The sequence below is a fragment of the Lepidochelys kempii genome, chromosome 9 (assembly GCF_965140285.1).
Source record: "Lepidochelys kempii isolate rLepKem1 chromosome 9, rLepKem1.hap1, whole genome shotgun sequence".
NCBI classification, from domain to species: domain Eukaryota; kingdom Metazoa; phylum Chordata; order Testudines; family Cheloniidae; genus Lepidochelys; species Lepidochelys kempii.
In genome coordinates, this window is record NC_136388.1 from 30957811 (window position 1) to 30982133 (window position 24323).

The following is a 24323-nucleotide window of genomic DNA, read 5'->3' on the forward strand; positions in this document are numbered from 1 at the left end:
AATAAGGGGAGAAGCAAGAGGGGGCCTTGTACAGCTTATTATATTGGAGCAAATACCTTAGAGGGTAATGGCTTTCGGCAACTTAACACTCCTTGCAGGCTAACTAGGTTAGCGGGAGGGAGACTGCTCAGGGTCAGTTTTGTTTTCTTCTAGCACACACGATGGGGGTTTTCCTTTCTACCAGAAGCTGAAGGACTCATTCTGAAATGAGTTCAAGGAACTTGAAAATACAATATTTTATGGGAGGAAGGAAAAGGCAAGAGAAAGTACAAAAATACACTTTGTAATTTCATTTGTTGTTTTAGACAGGCTCCTTTTTGGAGCCGATGAAAACAACCCCACAGAAAACAGAGCTGTGACGCAGTGTATAATTAGCTCTTGCTGAGAGCATAACAACAACATTGCCTCTGCATTCCCAGGGCACAGCCAGTATCGCTTATTAACAGAAGAGAGATTTGTTGCTATAAGCAGCAGCATCCCCTCTTCATAAATTCACAGGTAATCTTTTGTTGTTGTGGTTGAAGCATCTATGCCTGTGCAAGCTTTATGTTGCTTATAAAAATAGTTTTTATTAGTCTATCCTCAGTGAAGGTCAAAGAAAAGATAAGCTTGGAGACTGAAGTCTTTTAAATGAAGACAGTATACATCACAAAATGTTACAATACATGTCTGTGGTAGAAACCTTGACCTGGCTTTGGGGGTTTAGAAATAATTCACTCTATATGCTAGACTTTACCGAAGCCTTTTCTGACCCAGACCATAAAGCCATTTATTCCAGTAAATTGAGATGGTTTCCTAGTATGGACTATTTTCCACAAGAGACTACACTGCGACCAAACTTATTTTATGTAAGAATCCAGGGGAAGACTTGACAGGCTGTGAAAGGGAAAAGGCTTTATCCATTGCAACTTGCCTGTGCAGTTGTCTAACTACGAGTTGCAGATTACAAGGGCAGGAAAAGGGAATTCTAGTCAAATGCAATGAAATGTCTTGATTGTATGAAATAGGGTTTGGTTTGTTCTTTGGGGTTTTTTTGAGCATTCTACAAAAAAAGGAATAAAATGCTGTTTGTCTTTAGGAATGTTACCTACATGTCAAATGGTCTCCAAGGAACAGTCACTTAATATACCCAGTAAATTTATTTTTGGTGGGGGTCGGGGGAGAGAGTCAGGCTCATAATTACCCCCAGTGTGTTAATATATGAAAAACAGCAGAAGAGTGTTGATTGATTGCTGTGAATTTCTGGCAGCTGTAGCTTTTGAAGCATGAAATACATTAGCATTGTCTCCTAATGTCTTTGATAATTGTTCTGAGTTGATGCCTGTCTTCTGAACTAGGCCTATTATTTATTCACAAAGAAGTTAGTGGCTGTAAAAATTAAACATGTAGTAAATAGAATGACCTCTATTTCTTCAGGAGAATGACATTTCTACAAAGGACAACAGAAGAAATAACTTACACAGTTAGTAATTGATACAGGTCTAATTTAATCTGCATTGTCCAAATACCTTTGCCCTTTACAGCTTAACTGTAACAAGCTCCTGGTTGAATTTATTGCATCATTAGCCATCCAGTATAACGGTGTTTTTGGTGTAAGAAAGTCCGACAGTGAAATATCGACACTGTTTAAAGGAATGTTTCTGTGATATGGTGTCTGGTTTGTAAGGCACAATGGATCACTTTAAGTCGCTGTCTGGAAAGGACCTTAAAATAATAATAAATAACTTCACACAGATGCTCAAATGCCACACTTAGGAACGTACATAGCACACCTCAAACATAACTGATCAAAGGAAGATAGCAAAGTATGTTTATTCCACGTAATAGAGGGGAGAAAAAGAATGTTGATAAGGAAAGATTCGTAAGACAACGCACCTGTCCAAATGATAAAGAAAGGACTCCAGCATTCAGAGCTTTATCATCTGCTACTATTTATATTGACTGGTTCTAGGCACAATGGCAAAGAACAGGACACATTGTGCTAAGTGCTGTACAAACACATAACAAAATGGGCCCTGCCCCAAGGAGTTTACAGTCCAAGCATAAGACAAGAGGCAACAGATGGTAAGAGAAACAGGACAAACAAACAGGGGTGTAAAAGTAAACAATGAGACAATGATAGGCGGGGGTCTTAGCGCACTTGCAGTAAGATTCATTTTTTGTAGGCATCATGGCAATGGAGTTTTGAGGAGGGATCTGAGGGATGATGAGGTATCTTTGTAGATGTTTAAGGGTGTGGGACAACTCTGGAGAAAGCACAAATTTTGTTTGAAGATTTAACCAGTGGGCAGTGGAGGCTGGCATCATTGTCCGATTGCAGGTGAGCAGACAGCTCGAGAGCAAGGCATCTTGGCAGTATGGAAACAGACTCTGAAGGACCTTGAAAGTGAATACAAGCAGCTTATGGCAGATGTCAGAGAAGGGGTAGTCAGTGGAGGGATTCAAAGAGAATAAGGATGACAGGGTCAAAGCAATGGTCTAGGAAAAGGATTTTAGCAGCAGCATTCTGAATGAATGAAGGAGCAAGATTGTATTTGTCAAGGCCAGAGAGAAGGATGTTGCAGTAAATCAAGACACAGGACGATGAGAGCTTGGATGAGAGTTTTAGTTGTGTGCATAGATAGGAAAGGACATATCTTAGAGCTGCTAGGCTGAAAGAATCAGCAAGATTTAGATATAGCCTGGATGTGAGGACTTGTTATTTATGAAGAATTCTACAAAAGCACTCAAACAAAATGGAGAAGCTAGAACAGGTTTATAGGATTTCAAGAAAGGCACAGGTGGCAATAAAAAGCAAGAGCAGATACCACTGCTCCTTTTATGGTACGAGTAATAGAAGGTGGCTGAAGGGCTAACGGCAACAAGTACATCAACAGTCAATGTAGTAAGTGGCAGAATTAGCTGCAGTGACATTAACTACTCTCCCTTGATTTTGATTCAGTCTGTGCAAAGAAACCCTCCTCCTAAGAGTAATACTATAGGAGTTGATGAGCCAGGCCTTTCTCCCACTATGACGTGGAATATACATTAGCATCAGAAAGATCACACACAGAGTATCCACTGGAGAAGTAGAAATAACAATCACTGAATCCCCTAAATAGGCAGAAGCTATCTTCCACATGATTTTGAATTGGCCTTAGCCCGTGTTACTGTTGGTTTGTAAGTCTAATGGTATGTCTTCACTGCACAGTTGACCTAGGCTCTAACCTTCCTTCTGTCCACAAAGAACTGACCTGAGCATGAACTAGCAGGTCTGGCTGGGGCACTAGGCTAAAGATTGAGTACTGCTTTCACTCAGGCTGGCACCCTACCCACTGTACAGTCAGAATAGATCACTCAAGTACTTATAGTTCTGCAATGCCTTCCCACAATTCCCTCTGAGAGCCCAAACAGACAAGTTCTCTCACAAATCACTAGGGAAGAATCATAGACCAACGCAATTTATTGTAGCACTAACAACCACTGTGCAAGACTCAACAGGTTTCAAATCCAGGCCCACAGAGCTGCCAGGCATCAGACCTCTCCATACCCTCACCCAGTGGCAGCTGTAAGCAGCTCACACTCCACTATCAATGACTCTCTGTTGACAGACAACAGGAAGTCCAGCCTCAAGGCCCCTGATTGGATCCCCACCATATATAAACCTAAGGGGCATTCCAAAAAGTGTCTAGGCAAGAGTGTGGATCTCCTGTAGCTGCCATAACCATTCCTGCTAATACTCCAGGCTTTGACCTCTGCTTAATTTGGACATTGAGTCCAATTTCAGGAGTGGGTCAGGAGGCAGACTTTGATCTTTGGTATCGACCCCAGCCTGGAACTCTGCTATGAACTTCTCTGCTACTCTCAGCTTTGAGTTTTACCCTGCTCTGAACCTGACACATGGGATGTGCCCCTAGAAGTCCTAGCAACCACACATGGATGAGTGCAGGCACCAGTGAGGAAAAATTGTCTTTACAGAGTGTCTGCTCACACCTAGGCTCAGCTAAACCCAGGTACCAATCACCCCAGTTAATGACAACAAAGATATACCTTAGTAGAGGATGCATTGCTGATGCAGGGACACGTAACAGGCAGTTTTGAAATAATGATGCAGATGTTCCTGCAACCACACTGGAAAGTAAAACTTTCAGAGACGGAATAGGCCTTTTCTAATAGTTGTCTAATAGTTTAAAATTAAGGATCGTTGAGGGGCAATGCCAGGGGAAGTAACCTTAATGGCTCTAGCCCATGCTTCTTGGGGGGGAAATCACTGAAATCAATTAACAGGGTAGATTAGATGGAGGACTGCTCTGCACTGGGAACTTACAGTAGCATAGCTAAGTCTTTCAGCAGTGTGAAAAATCCATACCCCTGAAAGATGGATATACCAACCTAACTCCCACCATATAGACAGTGCTAGGAAGAATTCTTCTATCAACTTAGCTATCATCTCTTGGCGGAGTGAATTACCTGTGCCAATGGGAGAACTCCTCCATCAGCATCGGTAGTGCCCACTAAAGCACTACAGCAGTGCAGCTGCACCGCTGTGGCATTTTATGGGTAGCCATAACCTGAGAGAACCAGATTGAGAGTCACGCAGCCACAGCCAGAATCTAGGCTGTGCTAGGAGAATGTAAATTGGGGCAGTTGCGTTCCTATAATTTAAGGCAAAATTATAGCTTAGGTTGTAGTCAAACATAAGAAATATGGGCATAGGCGGTTTTAAAAATCCTTTTTTCCCTCCAGTGCTTTGTTCCAATTACTAAATAAAACACACTGTTTTAAGCAGACTATTGGTCAATATCTCACAGGTTGCATGTTCCCAAGGGGAGGAAATGCAAGTTCCTCAAATTCATTTGGATCTGCAGGATGATAAACTATTGGTATACAGGACAGCATTCCTGGGTCCCAATCTACAAGTGGAAGAAACATGTGAGAGCTAACAGCAAGAAGCTGAACTCCTAAAGGGGTGCACTTGGAGAAATCAGAAAGACCACAAAGTTAGATGCAAGTTATCTATGATTTGCCAAACAGACACTGGGCTAGATTTTGAACCCTCTATTCATACTACTAAGCAGCTACTCACATGAGTAGTGCCCCTGGAGTCAGTGGGACTATGTCTCTGTCAATACCTGCTCATTAATGTAAAGAAGGGTTTTAAAAAAATCAATCCCATAGGAATTTGTCTTTGCCACAGACACCACCATCTTTCCACACTGAGAGCAAGGCCGGCATTCAGAGCCCTGCACCTGCTCCTTTTGAAGTCACAGGGGCCAAATCTTGGTCCCCAGTTTGTCTATTTTTCACTGGTCCCAGTACAAAGAAGCCATCAAGTTGATGAATCTAGCTAAGAGTTGCCCTGGAATAAGGGAGTCCTTGGGTGCTGTTGTAGCAGCTCCTGTCCCATTATCCTTCCCAGCCCCGCCAGCATAGAGGGCAAGATTAGGAAAAAAGGGGCATTGTCAGCATACCGTTACATTCCAGAGATCTTCAGCTGCTTGAAAGTCCTTACGGACAACTGGCATCGGGTGGGATTTAGAGCCGGCCTGGTGCTGCCTCAAGTTGTACCAGGTAGAAGTGGCTTTCAGCTGCCTTTACACAGAGCCCTTTTGAGCTGTGCCAGGTGCAAGAAAGTCAGCCCCAAAGATGTGGCCCATGGGAGATTTGTCATTGATTTCAATGGAGCAGGTCGGAGCCCTAGTCTCCTGTTCTCTCACATACAGAAAAATTAAGCAATTTTCCTTAAGTGCACTTATGCAACTACCCTAAACATTAAGCTTTGTTCATTTAGTAGAAGAATAGATACTGAAAAGAAAAAAGCATCCAGTATCTGTAAGCAGGACATGGTTGGAGTTGCATGGATGTTGCTGATGCAAAGGCAATGAGCAAAGACCTACAATACCTTATGATAGTGCAACAAATGATTCTGGAGAGAACTAAAATAACTGAAACAGACATTCAGGGAAAAATAAAAGCATGTAGAGACTCCTCTTCCCCCCACCTTGCTCTTTTTTTAAATTAACAGTTGGGCCTGGAGAGCTGTAACGTACACTGCAATTCACCCATCTCCATTAGTTCATTTATCTTTGGGTGGGGATGTTTTTTCTCCTCCCTGCCCCTTTGTTCCTATTGGGCTTAAATTTACCCTTTAACTTACTTTCTTATCTATGATTGTTTATTTTTTATAAAATTAAGATTATGAGGCAAAATATCAAATGGATTTAATCAACTGTTACACTTTATCTGCTGCATGTCACAGGTTTGACAGTTGCAAGAAATATCAAGACTTTATTATATAAAATATAAACACAAAGCTTTTCCAGATAAAGGATCCAATACTTCAAAGCCAAATGGGATTTTGTATGAGCAAGGGACAGCATCAGCCTAAAAGTATTATTTAAGAATATTTTCCTTAATCCAGAAAGTAATGTTCTCTTATTCAATAAGATACAGAAAAGAATAAGAGTGCATAATGAAATTTAACAGATATGTTTAGTACCAGGGGCTTGATTCTGATCACATTTACTCTGGTTTAACATCAATGTAACTCCATTGACTTCAGTGGATTTACTCTGGAGTGCAAGCATGATCAGAATCAGGCCCTGTGGCAATCGTAGAACAAGTGTGCAATAAAACTCTACCAAAGACACTGTACTGTACTTTACATCACTAACTGAAAACTAATTATAACTCTCGGTTCCTAATAGCCTAACAGGCTTATTATCCCAAATCACTTTAAAATGACAAAATAAACAAAACCAAAACACTGGTCTTCTCCTGCCTTTATCTGCATTTAACAGCATTACACACAGATTCAGTAAAATATATTTACAAGTGTTGTGACCAGTTATAAAATGTTGACAGTACAGAGTGTTTATGTACTGTAGTGTAGTAAAATTGTCCCCCTGTTAACTCTAAATCAGTCTCTGAATAGGTATTGGTGCTTTTTCAGCTATAGCGGAGCTCAAAAGAAAATGTCATCTGTGATGTCTGTAGCAGCATTTCTGCAATGAAGAATGTCATGGCTGAATTGACACATTCTATTAAGGTATAAACTTACCCGATTTGGTATAACTGAATTCTCAAGACAGATCATATTTTTGTAAGATAGTCTTTTTGTTTTTTTTTTAAATGAAAAAAATCAAGAATTGTAAACTTCAGTTTGATTAATATACAGTGTCATCTACACACAGCAGCCATATCAGCTCATGCTGTTATCTCATCAGATCTCATAAAACAAAGCAGTGCCAGGACTTGTTAGTATCTGGTAGAGAGACATAGAAATACCTGCCTGCTGCAGGATTTGGCCTTGTTGATTTAGCAGGTGTATTCCTCTGAGTCAGTACTAAACCAGTGCCACAGTAGGTTGCGTGGGATCACAATACTGTGCGAGATGCCACCTTTTGGATGAAGAATTGACCACTTGTGTTGTTGAAAAATCCCACAATGCTTTTAGCAGGACAGGCATTATCTAGAACTGTGAGATACACACGAGTTCAGGTTTGCAAGGGTTCATGCACATCTACCTTTTTCAGTTTCGATTCATGGGTACGTGTCTTTCCTTTGCTCGCTTTGGACAAATCAAAGATTTCAAAGACAAACAAAACCATCAAGTTTCACTTAGGCTCGGTCTACACTACAAAGTCTTACTGGCAGAGTTACGTTGGCTAGTAGTATGAAAAAACCACACCCCCTAGCTGACACAGCTGTGCTTGCAAAAACCATGTTAGTATAGTCACATCTATCCAGAAGAGTGTTTCCCCCCCCCCCCCCAGCATACAAGAGTCACTGGGGGAAGTGGTGTAGCGATGCCAGAACCTCTTTTGCTGACATATGCTGTGTCTCCATTAGGGGGCTTTGCTGCCACGACTATAGCAGCATAACTATATCTGCAGAGGTTATTAATGGGCTGTGCTTTAACTACCCCATCTAGACCTTGCTGGAGCACTCTAAAATGGACCTGTTTCCTGTGAACTACATGAATGTAAATTAGGTATCTTCTAGAGTGCAAAACACACCCCTCTATGGCACTTTGAAACTAAGGGCTTGTCTGCACAGCACCAGCACACTGCAGTCGTGATCTTAAAAGTCCATAAATGAGCACAGGTTCACAAACCTTACCGCAGCTTTTGGCAAGCAAGGGTTAGACTCTGCCTAGCTCTAGATTTTATCCATGTTTCCTGGTCATATTTCAATCTAGTAATTATATTCCACCTACTTAAATATGCTCTACAATGGCAATTAAACCAAATATTCCTTCCATTCTGCCTTGCACTGCTCTTTAGTGTTGATGTGGTTTGATATCCACCACATTTCTTCCCAGCAAGGCAAAATTTAAGTAATGGGTTAAGCAATCCTGTACTATATATAACTACAGTGGAACCTCATTCAGTTACAAATACCACAGGAATGGAGGTTGTTTGTAACTGAACAAAATGTTATGGTTGTTCTTTCAAAAGGTTACAACTGAACATTGACTTAATACAGCTTTGAAACTTTAATATGCAGGAAAAAAAAGCTTCTTTTAACCATCTTAGTTTAAAATGAAAGTGCAAAAACAATTTCCTTACTTTTTAAAAAAGGATTGACCTTTCCCTTTTTTTAGTAGTTTATGTTTAACAGTGCTGTATGTGTTTTGAATTTTTTGTCTCTGCTGCCACCTGAGTGAGTACTTCCGGTTCCACATGAGGTGTGTGGTTGACTGATCAGTCTGTAATTCTGATGTTCTAATGTATAGGCCCTGATCCTACAATCCCATTAGAGAAGGCTAACTGCTGTACCAAGCCCCATTAACTTAAGGACTCCAGTCGTGCAAGGTCTTGCCTGCACAGTCCCAATCAGCCACATAGTATGTAAAATATGCTGAGCTCTTGGGTATTTATAAAAAGAAAAGGAGTACTTGTGGCACCTCAGAGTCTAACCAATTTATTTGAGCATAAGCTTTCGTGAGCTACAGCTCACTTCATCGGATGCATCCAAAAGCTTATGCTCAAATAAATTGGTTAGTCTCTGAGGTGCCACAAGTACTCCTTTTCTTTTTGTGAATACAGACTAACATGGCTGTTACTCTGAAACCTGGGTATTTATAAATATTGCTCATGAACAAATGAATTAGTTTTCAAAGGAACAAATCTCCTCCAAATCTCTTGCAACAATTTGGTTATGGGACTCATAGTTCCTGAAACTTAGGACAAATACTTCATGTCCTTATTGCTGTGACCTAAACAGACAAAGTCCACATTTAAGTCTTATGAAATCTGTTTAATAGCATATGTATACTCTACCTTGTAGAAGCAATGAGATACTCTACTACATCTCAACTAATGCGAGAGCATTGCTGATAAGGAGGTGGCTCATCAGAAAAGAAATTTCTGATGATCAAATGAAATTTTTTATATTATGTATTATGTTGAACAAACAAATATGGGGCTACTTTTAGATGAGCATACAAAGAATTGCCTCCAAAGTTAAGGCTTGTACTTGTGAGATTGTTTTAGTCAACAGAAATTGTTCATTGTCCATTTAGAATTTAAGAAATTAATTAGTCCTTTCGATGCTTTAATACTTTTCTGTTAGTTTCCAGTCTTAGCAGTCTCCTCCTCTCTTTTTAATGAGAAAACATCTTTCCACTCTCTCCACTAAATACTTCAGGTCCCTAAGGTTAGAGTTGATTTTAAGCCATATATTCTCATTGTTGTATACAGTGTGTTGTCTCCCTAATATCCTGGAACTGATGTGGTTACAAGGTGGGTGAGGCAATCTCTCTCTCTCTCTCACCAACAAAAGTTGGAACAATAAAAGATATCACCTCACCCACCTGGTGTCTATATATTCCCAAGCATTTTTCTAGTCTCCTGTGCTCTAATAAGCTTCCTTTTCTGTAAGGTTCATAGGGTTCAGTAATAGAGAAAGTGTTACTGTGTGTTAATGGTACCAGCTGCCAACAATCTTTTATTTAAAGTGATGGTTAAGAATTTCAAAAGTAAAAGCTGCTTTTTCCAGAGATCTGCCATTGATCTTTGGTCACCAGTTCATACCTGGCCCAGCCTAATAGGTGGCCAAAAGTTACTACCTCCACCAGTAATGAGGAATGCATGCAGACAGGCATCTACCCCAATAGAATCACTCACCCAACTGGCACTAATTAAAACCCATGTTAACAAGTCACAGCAGATCGATTAGAGGCCCAATTTCTTTTTTTGCTCTTGTGGGTAATTAATCCACATCGGAGTTGAGGTGAATTGGCAAGAGAGTATAGAGAAGCCCATGTTGCTATATTGTACCTGTTCTGTGGGTAAACAGATTACTTTCTCTTTCAAACCTTTTGAATCAGTCACTTTTCAAAAGTACTAAAAGTCATTAAAAGTGTAAAATATGATACTATATTTTATTTATGGTATGCATCATCTACTCATATACTAGGGCTGTCAAGCAATTTAAAAAAATCAATTATTAATCACGCTGTTAAAGAATAATAGAACACCATCTATTTAAATATTCTGCATGTTTTCTACATTTTCAAATATATTGATTTCAGTTACCACACTGAATACAAAGTATACAATGCTCCCTTTTATTATTTTTGATTAAATATTTGCACAGTAAAAAACAAAAGTAGTATTTTTCAATTCACTTAATACGAATAATGTAGTGCAATCTATCATAAAAGTTGAACTTATAGATGTAGAATTATGTACAAAAATATAACTGCACTCAATAAAACACTGTAAAACTTTAGAGCCTACAAGTCCACTCAGTCCTACTTCTTGGTCAGCCAATCACTCAGGCAAACCAAAGTTGATTACAATTTGCAGGAGATAATGCTGCCCAATTCTTGTTTACAATGTCACCTAAAAGTGACAGCAAGTGTTTGCATGGCACTGTTGTAGCCGTCATTGAAATATATTTATGTGCCAGATATGCTAAACATTCGTATGCCCCTTCACGCTCCAGCCACCATTTCAGAGGACATGCTTCTATGCTGCTGAGGCTTGTTAAAAAAATGCGTTAATTAAATTTGTGATTGAACTCCTTGGGGGAGAATTGTATGTCTCCTGCTCTGTTTAACCCACATTCTGCCATATATATTATGTAATAGCAATCTCGGATGATGACCCAGCATATGTTGTTCGTTTTAAGAATACTTTAACTGCAGATTTGACAAAACGCAAAGAAGGTACTAATGTGAGATTTCTAAAGGTAACTACAGCACTCGACCCAAGATGTGCCTTCCAAAATCTGAGAGGGATGAAGCGTGGAGCATGTTTTCAGTGGTCTTAAAAGAGCAACACTCTGATAAGTAAATTACAGTACTGAACCACCGAAAAAGAAAATCAACTTTGTGTTGGTGGCATCTGACTCAGATGATGAAAATGAATGTGTGTTGGTCCACACTGCTTTGGATCATTATTGAGCAGAACCCATCATTGGCATGGATGCATAACAAAAAAAAAATCTACATTTGTAAGATGCACTTTCACGATAAAGAGATAAGACACACTACAATACTTGTATAAGGTGAATTGAAAAATACTGTTTATCATTTTCACAGTGGAAATATTTGTAATAAAAATATAGTGATCACTGTACACTTTGTATTCTGTGTTGTAATTGAAATCAATATTTGAAAATGTAGAAAAACATCCAAAAATATAATAAATTTCAATTGGTATTCTATTGTTTAACAGTGTGATTAAAAGTGCGATTAATTTTTTTGAGTTAATCATGTGAGTTAATTGCGATTAATCGACTGCCCTGTCATACACATGACCAGATTGTAATACAGCAAAAAGCTATGTTTATTTTTTTTTGCATTTGCTAAAAATCTCACTGTGCCACAAACAGAAGAGAATCAACCTCATTTGTAGGGGCGGCTGAACAAAATATGGCTATTGTGGGTTGGGCGGATCTCTCTGACCAGAAATTCCATCCTGGGCATGAAAAGTCTTCCCAACAGAAGTTTATATTATACTTGGTTTCTCCAAAAAGTTTCAGTTTCAACACATTGGCATTTTCCCCAACTAAAAATGTTTTGTTGAAACATTTCCAACCAGCTCTACTTATTTGCACTTGAAGTGTGAAATAGTTCCTAAAACAGATGGAATTGCTAATGAAAGCCAAGAATGCTAACACTGGAAGCCCAAAAGCAAGGTTACACCAGATAACAAGGTAAAACGATACATGTGGAACCTCATTCTCATCCTGTGTGAGCCAGTTTTACATTGACGTTTGACTTCAGTAGACTTACTCCTGATTTATATTGATGTGACAGAAGAATTAGACCCATAGACCCTAGCCCACTAAGAACTCTGAATGTTGAAACAAAGGGCTTACCTCTCCATTTAAGTCGATGGAAATTTTGGCATCAACTTTAATGGGCTCTAAAAATCTTAGACTAAATCTGATTCTAACAGGCAGATAGTTTGTATAGGCAGCAGGCAGGCAATTCTGTCCTTCCTCAAGTTCCATCATAATCACAGCCACAATGGAAACTAGCTGCAGGCTGTCTTTTGGCCAACAAAGTATACAGTGCATTATGGTCTGGCATAGATGAAAGAATTCACAGGCCATTCTGGAGACTATTCCGATTTCCACTTCAGCACAAGAACAATATCCTGAGATGCCAAAATGATAAAAACCTTCCTTGACTACTTGTATCTCCTAATTACCTCACATCAGCCCATGGTCAGTCTATATAGCTGTCTCTAGGGATAAGAGCCCCCCCCCCCCAAATATGAATGTAAAAAATAAGGGCAATGGGGGGAAGATTATGCAGTGCTATTAGCTTCATCCAGCCATTATGTATATGGGAAACAATTATCTCATGGGTTCTTTTATAGGGATTTGTCAACACCAAACACGAATGCAAAAATGCATTAGTACAGCCACTGGCAACCATCTTAAACCTTCTTTCTGCAGAACTGCGAGATCCTTTTCATTAGCCTCTTACCCCTACAGGTTTGTCAGCAACATCTTACCAGGCACAGATTTGATGGTAACAGTAATTAGGAATTTGTTTCCCTAAGACCACCACCTAACTATGATTAAAGGACATTTAAGTTGATATCTTAAAGGATACAGTCTCTTCTTGCATCACAAGAAGCAGCAAGAAGACCGTATTCTCTGAGCTGAGGACAGACTTCATTAAGTAAGGAAAAATTACATGCGTGATATTTCAGTAAAATCATTTACTTTATGAAACACACAGGCTAATAAAATACAAAATCTGTAACAGTATAAATGAAAAATCTTTCTTAATTTTTCAGAATACAAACAAACTACTGTCAAAGAACTAAGCAGAAATGTTTGAATTGCTTTTATTTATTTTTACCCCTCAGGAGCACTTTCACTTTTTATTTCCAGCAAAGCAAGATTCATATGGCCTTTAGCAGAGTACAGTGCGGCCAGCAGCTCCTGCCACATCACTGAAAATAAGGCCAGCTGACATCACCAATGACTTTCAAGCCGTTAAAATAAAATGCCTCCATTAAATATTAATGTCAATACACAAAGTGGCATTAAAATGGAAAAGGTTATGTTGCAATCCAATTTTGGAATTTTCTATTGATTTTAAAACATTTTAAACTATTAGGGTCCTCCTCCTACCCCTAACCCCACACATGTATTGAAAAACACAGTAGTTAAAACAGTTTGTCAAATGCAGGAAGAGACTGCAGACATAAAAATAAAAGTACCAAAAATCAGTGGCATCTCTTCTTTGGTTTACTTGCAAGACAGCATGGGTGAATAGATGTGCCACAGGCATGCTAGAGAGAACTACATTTAATGTAGAAAGGATAAATCATGATTCAAACAAGCCTGCAGTTCTAGAAATAGAGTCATCTGTAGGGGGGACTGGCATTCTTATGTGTAACCCCATAACGCTAACTAGCAAGCTTTACTTCTACATTTTATTAATTAATTGATATCTATTACCTGAATGTACATACTGGTGTATAACCCATTAGTACTTCCTCCTGGGATGTGCTAACTGAATGTGTAACATTATTTTGCCCTTAGTATGAATGCAGACAGTCATGTTGTTTATACCTAAGGTTAATCACAAGCAGCTTTTTTTAAAAATACATAACTGTCCTTGCACATAACTTTGCAAGGACTGGGGATATTTTATGCAGAGCTGGTTGAAAAAGCTGACAAAACTTTTCCTGAAGAAAAATGTCATTTCTTTAGATGAAGAGTTTCATGGAAGCATACAAGTTTCAACAAAAATTCCATCTGGAAATTCTCTCAGATCCAGGAGAAAATTTCTGGTCAAAATAAGAGACACACCAAGACCCATCCCAGAATAGCCAATAGCTCAGTGATCAAGACACTTGCCTCAGATGTGGAAACCCAGGTTCAAGTTCCTGCTTTACCTAATTCCCCTCTTTACCCATAAGATTCCTACAGGAAAAAGCTGGTTCAATCTCTCTCCTGTGGGCCTCAGGAGAGCAAGAAGGTACAGAAGAGTTCTGGAAGGCCATTCCATCACTCCAGGTACTCTAGGGCAGTGCTACTCAAAGTGGTGGTCCGTGGACTGGTGCCGGTCTGTGAGCCATCGGCTGCCGGTCTGCGCACACACTGGGGAAAAAAATTGCCGGTCCCTCACATCAGGTAGCTTGAGAAGCACTGCTCTAAGGTATGCCAAGATTGTCAGCACTTTAAGGCAAGAACAAAACATTTGATTGTATCTGACAGTGCCTAGCACAGCTGAGTCTTGGTCTGTGACTGGGGTCCCGTGATGCAACCACAATACAATACTAATTTTAGTAATTTTATTGCTCATTGTTTGTGTCCTGCAAGTGGCTCCAGGCATACAATTCTTTACATGAAGCTCTTAACACAAGAGCTATGGTCTCCCTTAATCCTCCAATAGTCTGGAAACCATACAAGGCAGTAGGGGCAGAAGACATCCTCTCTGTACTCCAACTCTAGAACTGTTGCTCAGGAATTGAGAAGAGGTAGACTGAACCCACACTCTAGAAAACACTATGAAGATCTATGGATGGTGGGTATCTCTTGCCCCACCCCCTCAAAGGACTGGAAGAGCCACTGCCTCTTCAAGATGTGACATCAATTTGAATACCTTGAGAAAGGCTGCAGGACCCTTTCCCAATATTAGGGTAGGCCCAGTCCTGTAAGACATTTAATGGTAAAAAGGGGTCCCAGTTTTGAGGTGTACTGAGCAAAACAGAGTGTGAGTGAAGAGGTTCTACACCCCCTTCACGTGAACTAGCATCAGTTAGTCTGGTGCCCTGCCTGTGAACTGAAACATGTACATAGCTCTATTCACGTGCAACTGAGATCCACATTAAGACTTTGGAAAGAATGATCCTCTGACTAAGGAGAAATGGTTTGGACTCCTGTCCTACATGGCTTTCTATGAGAACATTTAATTTAGACTTAGGAATTTCCATAGAGAATTCTTATGAGGACATTTCGGGGCTTTTTATAGATTATGGACCAAATTGAGACATGACGTATAAAGCAGTCAAATTTATTACCAGCTTGTACTTGGGCATGTTTGGACTAAGCCTTTCTTATTGTAGGATTTTACTTAGACTTTCCATTGTTTGTGAGGGAGTAACTTCTCCTAAATAAATGGATATCTAGCATCTAAAAAGGAGTGGGGAGGTAAAGGCTTAGATTGAGATTTTCATTTTAGTTTGAATGTGGTTTATTATTTTTTGGACTGTTTTAAGATAATAGTTAAAAATGAATATTAAAATAAAATTAGGTATGCAAATGTTTGTTTATATTGAAAACAAAATTATGCAGCAAAAAGAGTGCTTGGATTTTTGGCCCGTTTTAAACCGCACACTGAAATATCTTTAACATTACCACCAGACAAAGCAATTGCATTACCAAGCTTTGTCATAAGTATTGATGACTGAGAAATCTCTTCCTCTCTCATTTTCGTTTGGATGAGCTTCATCTGTCACATTGTGGGTCCTTCATTTTTGATGTGTACTCATAAATTATGGACTGTTGTGCAGCTCAGACCTTCAGCTCTCACTGCACCTGTAACCTTTACAGTCACAAGATTAGACTGAAGGCTCAATCTTCACTATAGTAATTGCAAGTCAGAGTAGTAAGACCAAGGCATAGAGTGCTAAAAAGAATTCACAACGCGCAAATTGTGATGTGCTCTATTTGGTTACTGTACTAAAAAACCACCTAATAATTAATGCAAAGTTAATGCAATAGCTGTTAAATAACCCCCTGCCCTCCATGAGACTGGGTCTTCAAAGGACTCAAGGGCTTGCCACTGGAGACAAGGGTCCTTTCATGCTGGTTCAGGGGATCTGCCTGCTCAGTGACATCCCACCTCAGTCACTAATATGACTGAAGCAATCTTGACTGTATGCCCTGAGGCCATGGTCACATCTCCTTAGCCCTTTCAGCTGCCCTTGCTTCTCCTTGGTTCCACCTATTTCACCAGAAAACTCAGAAATTGCAGCATCCTACTTCCCACACCCTGAACCGCTGCCTACCCTCAGATGGCTGCCCCTCTTGAGATCACTCCATGACCACAAATTACTGCTGGATTTCTTGACCCAGGTGCCTTCAAGTTATTTTCCCCTACTCTTCTAGGCCTAGAACCACCTCTCATTAGTCTTTATTAAATGCCTTGGATGCATACTGTCATCTGATTAGCTTAAATGACTATCAGCCTGTGTAATTATCCCCAAATAGGTACCCACATTGGGAACAGAAAGTTTTTTCAGTAACCAAATCATGAGAAATATAGGGAGGGTGGATTTTCAAAGGGTCTAAGCAAATTAGTGGGCCCCTAGCTGCCACGGGGGACAAATGGCAGTTAGAAATCAAAATTCACAAGCATTAAGTGAAAATATTTTGCAAGCCTAAAGAAGAATATGCCACTAGCCTTGTTTATGCCTAGCTATTGCCTCCTTCTTTCAGAGTTCAGGGTGTTGATCCTAGGACTTTCATTACTAATGACAATAAGTCTGTGAAATGCTAGAGAAACTAACACTGTCTCTGAAGATTGCTTTGCTTTACCAGAAAATAAAGGTGTATTTTCTTCATTAGCCTGCTGTATATCTGTACTTCACTTTCCCCATCTGTGAAATGGGGGAAACTATACTGAGTTTAGGGCTCTGTGTCTGTCACAGAAGTCACAGATTCTGTGACTTTCCACGCCCTCCATGACTTCTGCAGTGGCCGGTGCGGCTGACCCCAGGGCCGCCCAAGCAGCTGGCCCCAGGCACAGCCAGCCACACTGGTGCTGCTGGAGCGGCCCAGGGGGCAAGCCTGGAGACCCAGCCTGAGGCACCACCGGTGCAGCTGGCCCCGGGGACCACCTGAGTAGTGGTCTCAGGGGCAGCAGGAGCAGCTGCTGCTCTGTGGCCCCTGCAGCTTGTGCTGCTGGACCATCAGCCCCTCCCTCCCATTGCTGCTGCCCCCACTCCCAACCCCAACTAAGATTTAGTCAGGGGTATATAGTACAAGTCTTGGACAGGTCAGGCTGTGAATTGTTTATGGCCCATGACCTGTTCATGACTTTTACAAAAAATATCTGACTAAATCGTAGCCTTATCTAGGAGAAGATTGAAAGGGATACGGTATGAAGATCAAAAGACAGACATAGGTAATAAGGTACAAAAGAGAGCAGTGATATGTCTCCTACATTCAAAGAAGGATGTTGAAATATTTAATGGTGCATTTTACTTCCTTTTACCTAATTGAAAGTTGGCAGCAGGCTCCAGCCACAAATCCCATTCAACAGCAAACATGGTACACTCAAGCAGTGTCCCTTGTAAGGCCAAAAGTTTTGGGGGCTCTGGAGCAAAATCTGAAATTCAGAACCCCACCACAGGTGCAAAAACACTGAAGGAAGGCTCATGAGACGAGCCTGCCCTGCACTCAGCCCACAGCAGCAGCTCCTGATCCACGCGGCTGGGCCCGGCTACCCGGCATTGCCACCTGGCACATAGGGTCACAGTGCCATTTGGAGGGACAGCCAGGCCAAAATTGTGTGTCACTGCAACCCCGTGTGCCGATCACACCAACTCTGTTTGGGGACCCTCACATACATGGGGCCAAGGAAAGTCTGCCCCTTTTCCCTCTCTCTGGGCGGGCCTGAATGCTTATATTTATGCAAGTCATATCAGAGAGCACTGTGGGGAGATAATTGATTAAACGTAAGTCATTGGCTTGACTGCCTATTATAAGCAGGGCTGGTAGCACTGCCTGTTAAGACTTCCCATGCTAAGATGCTGTTTTCAGTTGATTATAAAACTTTGCTGCATTTTAACCATTTGGGCTGAAATTCTAGGTATCTGCCTTAAACCAAATATTTTTGGAATATTGATCACTCACAGTTACAACCAAAGTCAACAGGTGCTGTGCTTTGATCCAAAAGTGCGACAATGCTAAGAACTCTGAAAATAATCCGGTCCCGGCCCTGTGTTTTCCTGCTGTACCAGAGAATATCCATCCTCTCCTTCTACCTTTTGGAATTTCTCAAATTCAGGTTGTTGGACTTTATTTTTAAACCCTACTCTTTCAAAATATAGCTCTTGAAGAACAATAGTGCATAGTTTAGTTTCTTGCTTCAGGGAAGATACTTTTCTAGCATTGGTACTAAAAGAGCCTTTTAATATTATCTATAGTGGAATGAGAGACTTGTCGTATTTCTACGTGTAGAAGTGTGTCCAGTTGTAGGTATGTATTATTCAACACCAGCAATAGTGCTCATTAGAACTTATTCTTAGTTTCTTCAGGTTTCGCAGAACATCTGCTTCTTGTGGTAACTGTTTTCATACTTCTATAAACCAGACTTCTCTAGTGATACTCCTTTAGTTGAACCAATGAGACATGAGTTAGTTATTTTTATAGCTTTGAGAAACAAAATTTGACTGCAACAAAATTCCTTAGTGTATTTTTTCAGATATATTGTTTTAAATGTCTGAAAGACATTGCACTTGATTGGGTTCTTTTAATCCCATATTTACAGTAATTGGCCTATTTCTAAAAGAGCTCAAAAAGGTTTCATAGCTACTTGTATTTTTTTCCATCTTTATAACATCCCATAATCTCGTCACACTGCAATTCAAAGCTATAGGTCAGAAGTTGAACACAATGTGCAAAGCAGAAGGGTACAGCAATTACAATGTAGAATTATTGAAAAATTTATGGAAGTTTTTTATGCATGATGATGAGTCCATTCAAACGGCAGCTAGTAGCACCATGACAATGCATTTATATTTTAAAACTTTAAAATGTTAGTGATGTGGCATTAAAAGAACTTTGCATAAACCATACAGCCAAGACAGAAAAACAGGTTTCCACAGAATCCATATAAAGGGAATTAGCAAAAGAACAACCTGTGCAATTTCCCTTGGATGTTATGATTCTGCAGATTAGCAAGTCCACCAGACTTTTAGGGACTTAAGACTGGAATGTAGATTCTAAATTCTCAGTTACATTGTGTTGGTCCCATTGCTTGACTGAAACATCTTGTGATGTTTCTGGTGTCCATGCAGTGGCGGATTCACCACTGGGCCAATGGGACCCATGCCCAGGGACCCTGACCAATTGGGGGGCCAGAGAAAAATAGGCACTCCTGTGCCTCCACCTGGCCTGGTCCCCCTGATACCCCTGCTGGGCAGCAGGGTCAGCGCGCATGCTGGGCCACAGGGACTACAGGCGGGGCAAGCCCCCCTGTAGCCCAACCCCACTCCCTGGAAGGAGCACCGGGCAGTGGGGCAACTGCAGGCAGAAGGCTTGGGGAGGCCCCCACCTCCCCGCATTTGCTCTGGCCCAAGGTCCCACAAAATCATAATCCACCTCTCTGTACATGCTTCCAGAAACTACATCAATGTCTTGTTTCTGAAAGCAGATCTTCATATAAGGCTTCCTCGGCCCACATGAGCCTACTGACCTCTGCTTAGACTTAAGAATTCACCCACGTGGATTAGCTTCCAGGAATGGGGCCCTAATGTTATTTTTTTTCCCATGAGTATTTGAACTTATGAGTCTAAAATTCAGTCAATGCAAACACTTAACTGATAGACCTCAATTGCTCAAAGGGTCACAGAAAGAATACTAAAGGTGCAAACTCCATTGAGGCAAATTCATTAAAAATGTAAACAAAAACAGTACAAGTATTGTTCTGTGAGTTTGCTTAGTGTGATGTGAGACACTGGCTATAATGGAAGACTGGTATCAGACTGAAAGAGTCAGCTTCCTATTTTTAACTACCGTAGCAATCAAAATAAATTAAATGGTGAATAATTAAATAGACTTTTTAATTATTCACCATTACCATTTTCCTTCTGGTCGTTAAACCAGCATTACTGCACTTTGGAAATTAGTCTACAGTGAACTTCCACATAAACATGGTCACTAATGAGGTCACAATTTAGCAATATGCTGCCACTAGCAGAGAATTAAAAAGACCAGTTTAAAAATTTATTTCAGACTACACCTCCCAGGGTTATGGTAAGAAATGCAGGTTACACTTTGAACATTTTGGGTCCAATTCCATGAGGTCCTCTGAAATGAGCTGGAGATGATGCACAAAACCTTGCTGATTTGGGCCTTCAGTTCAGATTACTAAACTGAGCAAAACAAGCAGTGGTTTCATCTAAGTGATATTTTGATATAAATCTGCTTTTAACTAGCTCAATAACTGGTTTTAAGTAGTCCAGTGGCATAACCATAATAGTGAACATCCCCTCCATACTGCAGTCATGTACTCTGTCAATTAGTGCAGTAAGCACTCGTTTATCTTGGTAGGTATATGGTATGGTAAATATGCTGTGCCAGAAAGCTAGGTTTGCACAACAGAAATCCGGGGTGAAATCCTGGTCCTATTGAAATCAATGGCAAAACTCCCATTGATGTCAGTAAAAGAGGATTTCTTAATATTTATATTCTTCTCTCAGACCTTGATTCAGCAAAGGCTGTGCATAATACCCATGGGATTCAGTGCGATTTAAGCACATGCCTAACAATGCTTTACTGAATCAGGAGCTCAGAAAGCATATACGATATATTAAACAGAATTAAAAACCAACTTTACCAAAAGCTACCATACCATGGGCATGAGATACTGCTGTGTTTTCTTACTCTACAAACAAACATAAAAGTGTGGTATTTGCGGTAACTGATGAATGGGGTGTTTTTAAATGTTGATGCTCAAGCACTGCTTCTCCCAATAGTCCCAGTCCCAACAGTCCTTCTGGCCTTGTGTCTGGGGTTTTCTGGCTACTTCTCCCATCTGCTCCCCTACCCTGCATTCCAGCCCAGGGACCCTGGTGGTAAGTGCTCAAAGTCTGACTGATTAGACCACTTGCTACTTCCCACAATGCATCCATCTTCTCCTCCCAGGGCTCATTCTCATCAGGAATCTTCCTTGAGGCCCAGCCCTAGTCTCAGCCTTCAAGGTAACAAGAAAATGAATTAATTTAACAGAAATAAAGAGAAGCTCCAGCTTCTTGGTCCTACACAGAGATCCTCCACTGCCTATCTGATTCCTCCGTATTCACAGGCAACCCCAGGTAACAGGCTCTGCCACACTCCTCTCTAGGAGCTGAGAAGGAGAGGTTTGTCCACCTCTTGTCTGGGGCTTTTTAAACCGAGCTTCTCCCTTTTAAAGGCTCCTCCTCCAAGACTGGCATGGTCTGCAGGTGCAGCAGGCAGGACTGCCTGAGCCCACAGCTGCTGCTCTTGTCTCCTGGTGTGGCATGTGTACACTCCCACAGTGCCTTTTCTCTAAAATTCAACAAGAGAAGTCATTTCCCCCCCCCCAACAAAAAAAACTGTACAATAGAAAAAAAGCTAACCTGGGAAACCCAGATGGCAATATTACAGGACTAAAGATGTGAGCTATGGTAAATGATTAATACTTATTCATTTAGTCTGGGATCATGCCACTCATATTATCGGCTCATTTTTATCATAAGATTGTAATGCTAAACTAAGCACCACATTTTCAGAGAAAGAGAACCCAAATGACCCACTTGAGAAATGACAACTCTTACACCTGATTAAGTGTCAAAGAACTAGATCTTTTAATGAAAACCACACAAGCTAGTTAAATGTATTGGGTTTCTTGACAGAAAGAATCAGAGTATCCATTATGCAATCTTTCTATGCGGCTTTTGCTGATCGCTACTTATAAAAAGTGTCCATGGTGGTAAGAGATTAAATCAGCCAGCCTAGTGTTAGAGACACTTACTACCTCTCAAAGGGCACTCGAAGTCCCTTTAAATACCCCCTACAATGCTCACTTCCTTTACTAATGATAAATGCTCAGTCTTCTCCCATGTCATGCCACTTCACTACCCTCATTAACTTTCATCCTCTTTATGGTTCTGATTTCAGAGTAGCAGCTGTGTTAGTCTGTATCTGCAAAAAGACAAGGAGTACTTGTGGCACCTTAGAGACTAACAAATTTATTTGAGCATCCGATGAAGTGAGCTGTGGCTCATGAAAGCTTATGCTCAAATAAATTTGCTAGTCTCTAAGGTGCCACAAGTACTCCTTTTCTTTTTATGGTTTTGTGTATCTCAGAAGCTACTTGAAGAAGAATGCCTTCAAAAAGGATAAAGCCTTTCATTCAGATCTGTAATATTGAAATCCATTGCATAGTGTGCCCTAGTGTCCCATGCATAACTTGCATCATCATCAGCTGGAGCTCTGAATGTGGAATGCACATGCATTGAACATGTATGAGAGAAATTAACTACAGACTGAAGGGATATTTTCTCTGGAAGTAGAAATGGAATTTGCAGTGGACATATAAATATATCAAGTATTGTATTTCCAAGGCACTCATCATACAGTCTGTGTGTTTTCATGGACACAAGGATTGTTATCCCATGACTCTCCGTGACTTCCTGCTTGTAAAGAGTCTACCTATGCTAGGTGGCATATGCTCACATGAGTAGTCCCATTAAACTCAACAAGACTTCTTCCAGAGTAAGTAGTCTGAGTGACCACAGGTGGTACAATAAGGCTGTTAGATGTCTTCTTCCTTTTTTTGAGAGTCTCACAGTATTTAAGTGGCTCAGGTATGCTTTTCAATGGATCTGTTTCTGTACCACTTGGCTTTTTAAGATCACTGCATAGTGAGTTCTTATGACAAGCACAGAAGAGCAAGAACAGTGAGGAAACAGTTTTGGAGAAGACATCGGAGCACCTCCTTGAACAGGTTATCCATCACTGGGAAAAGGGTTTAACTGTTCAAGACTGTTTTAAATGCAGTGTTAGGAAACAAACAAAACAACCCCTAACAGTAGAAAACATCTGATTGAATAGTTTATGTGCTCAACACTTTGACAGTTCAAATCCCCTTTTAAGTATTTAAACTTTAAATTTTCCCACCAGGCTGCTTTAAGCTGATTTAATAGGAAGAGCGGGTCAAGATACAGCACCAATCAAACTGATATTCAGCTTAACTAAAAGACTGTATTCCCTCATCTCTCTAACAGAAGACGTCACATTTCATAGGTGTTCAAAGGCTATTCCTTGGTCTCTATACCATATTAGCATTAGTATAATACTGTATACTACAGTATTATGTAATAATGACTAAGACATAGCACTAAATCATGTCATTCATCTTATGAAGAGAACTCTCAATTGCCAATTACAATCCAGTTTACAACATCCACATGAGACATGCTTGGGATTATACAACAGCATCAAAACACTTAACCACACTATATACACACACACAACCACAGTGAAACGTCACCATTTCTTGGGTGGAGAACAGAGCAAAATTGGTATGATACACCACAAGCAGCATTGGTAGACCACTGACAGACACTGGAACATGCCTTGATATCTTTAGTGTCCACAAACAGTAGTTGGAGACTCAGACGTAGAATTGGTCAAAAAATTCCTGAATTTTGAGTTTGATGACATTTTTAGTTAAAATTGTGATTTTTCAGGTTCTTTGCATTTTTCAATTAAAATATTTTGATGGACTGTCAACATTTTAAAAAGTACAAATTTAAGAAAAAAAACACGTGAATTAAACCCTACCATAGCTGACATCTCTTGATACTGGAATATATTATGTGCACTGAAGATGTAGGCAAGGAAGCATCATACCGTATCTAAATATTTCCCCACCCACTTGTCTTGAAGAAGAGAAAATCTTGAAAACATGTAGGTGGGAGAGGGGGCATGCCAGTATCATTTCTTCTGTCACATGTTGAGATTCCATGCAACCTCACCCTCAGGTCATAAATTTTCACTCTGCTTCTCTTCTCACTTTTACAGGCCAAAGTTCTCATTCAGAAGAGTCTAGTTTAGAGAAATATTTTCCAAAAATTGGAGCTGGAATTACGGGAGCATACAGCAGG

General features: G+C 40.3%; 1 long non-coding RNA gene across 1 annotated transcript in view; it reads left to right on the plus strand.

The window, feature by feature from the left end:
• Positions 1-433: 433 nt before the first annotated feature.
• Positions 434-24323, plus strand: part of LOC140916887 (uncharacterized) — a 92605-nt gene continuing 68715 nt past the window's right edge. The window contains exon 1 of the long non-coding RNA XR_012160680.1: positions 434-498. This is a non-coding gene — a long non-coding RNA (uncharacterized LOC140916887). The remainder of the gene's footprint in view (positions 499-24323) is intronic.